A 2212-nucleotide genomic window follows, 5' to 3' on the forward strand; every position below is an offset into this window, starting at 1 on the left:
TGCAAAGATGGGTTGCGCTAAATTTCCACAGGCTTCCAAAGGACTGCTCTCTCAGATTCCAACAACTTGCAAAAGTAGATATACATCTTTATATTTTATCGGATGAATTTCCCTCACAGTTTGAGCTGCAGATCATATTTTAAGGTCTAGGACAGACTTGTGGTCTCGATGAGAGATGTTGCCCCTTGACCGTTTGCAGGTTCCTTGGATCAGAAAAAGGATACTTTTGTGCTGCTGATTTGACTACAGCGAGCTTGTATGTAACCAAAATTCCTACTGCTATCTGTGCAATATTTAATTTACAGCGATGAAGAGGGCATCTTAGTAACCACGGGAATAACAGTCATGACCATTATATTCATTCTATTTTTCACTTGTTTTATTATTTGGTGCACGAAGAAACGTAGGGAGATGAATGAATTATTACAGAGGTATGTTAACTTTTGTTGACATTTTAAACATTTTAAGGAACAGAGAGTAATTATAGTTTTTGGATTTCTTAGCTCTGAAAGCGGTGCCAATAATAACAATGAAAATGGCCCCGCAACTGATGAAACGATATCAAGACCAATGGAACGAGCCCTTGGTAGAATGATGATGAGGCAAACAAACAACAGCACTACAAGCAATCAAGAACCACGAAGGCAGACGACCAGGTCTGATGGCCCAAGACGGGATCCTCCGCCAAGTTATACCGACGTTTTGAATGATTCACCGGAACTGCCTTCTTACAACGAAGCTTTGGCCAATGAATATGGGACTGACTGAACAGAAGGGAATCACAGTTTAGAATTTTTTAAACTCTCTATTGATATTTTATTAAACGGACTTGGTGAAATACAGAGCATATTTTTCATTTTGCGATGTGCAACAAAGTTAGATTTTTACTGTACCACAATTAAAGAAATGTTTTATTCATCGAGTGTCTATACTTTGAAAAATGCACTAAAATTCTTTAATATGCTTTTCAAAACTATAATGTGTTTATTGTGCCTTGCGGGAAGTTAATTCTGAATTGCAGCGCATCTGTTGCCTGCGGCCATGAACTGTGATTTATCGTTTCTCTACCTGGAAATGATGTTTATTTACGAACCCGTTGGCCGGCGGTAATAATATAGTGTGTCGGGTGGTACAAGTAATTGAGCTGTAAATGATTGATGGATCAATCAATTATTTCTGCGCTATCTCACCTATTGCAAAATAAATTTCATCAATTTTCACAACAACGCGTTGTTTACAAGGCCACGTGTAAAATATCATTTGTCCGTGAGGAGCATGGTTCATTCAACTTGGATGCTTCATACTAATTTCACAGTGAAAATGAGATTTAAAAATAATAAGGTGTTTAATTTTTCGTTTTTGAGCTGAAGTTAACGTTTTTACAAAAACAGAGCTATATATGCAAAATCTATTTTGCTTCACCAATATGGTGCTTTACGAGGGATAAAAATTAAATATAATGGGGAAAATTCCATGCAAAATTTGTAACACAAAGAAAATAACAAAGATAACATAGAATGAGGTGCAAAAGTAAACGATTTATATGTTTAATCCAGAGAATGTTCTCTTCGAAAGCAATATACCGTTTTTCTATAAGTAAATTACTTATTTGTTGCTGGTCGCATCGTCAGGTACGTGATCAATTGTACAAAACTCTCCCTATAAGTGGCCTATAAGTGTCTTTACGATCAGTTGTATAAAATAAAAATTGACGTTTCCGTGCAAATCGATTTATTTTAATCTTTAATCACAACTTGGAAAACAAAATTTTACCGAAAAAAATTCAAAACTTTTGAAGACTAATCAGGAGCCATTTAGGAGATATCTTAAGGTCAACCCAAAAAAGAATTTCTTGCTTGGCGAAAGAGCCCCTACTGGCATAGTGAAGTGAGCGCCCCTTTTTATGCTCGGTAAAAGTGTTCCTGAGGGAAAATTTTACCGCCAGAGCGACCTCCAAACCTTTCCTCCTGCTCTGACGGGGGTCTGCACTCCATGTGCTGGTCATCCATCAAAGGCCATATTTCAAAACATTACACACATTATTACACAACGTCAGGTGTTAGGAGCCCGTTTATAATCGCTCTCGACAATTGTGCCCGCGCGTGAAATATGACCAAGCGGCGCATAGTGCGCGCACCGCCCTTTTCTTTTTTCCTTCTTTCTCTCGCGCTCGCCCAAGCGGCGACCTCACCCTGAGTTTAGAAATGCTCAC

The 2212-nt window shown here is 38.2% G+C and overlaps 1 long non-coding RNA gene across 1 annotated transcript; it reads left to right on the top strand.

Annotated features, from left to right (window-relative positions):
- Nucleotides 1-844, top strand: LOC135948038 (uncharacterized). The gene is made up of 4 exons (XR_010575751.1): nt 1-74; nt 132-256; nt 306-431; nt 504-844. It is a non-coding gene; the product is annotated as an uncharacterized LOC135948038 (long non-coding RNA).
- Nucleotides 845-2212: the final 1368 nt, after the last annotated feature.

The sequence above is a fragment of the Cloeon dipterum genome, chromosome 1, assembly GCF_949628265.1.
Source record: "Cloeon dipterum chromosome 1, ieCloDipt1.1, whole genome shotgun sequence".
In the NCBI taxonomy this organism is placed as follows: domain Eukaryota; kingdom Metazoa; phylum Arthropoda; class Insecta; order Ephemeroptera; family Baetidae; genus Cloeon; species Cloeon dipterum.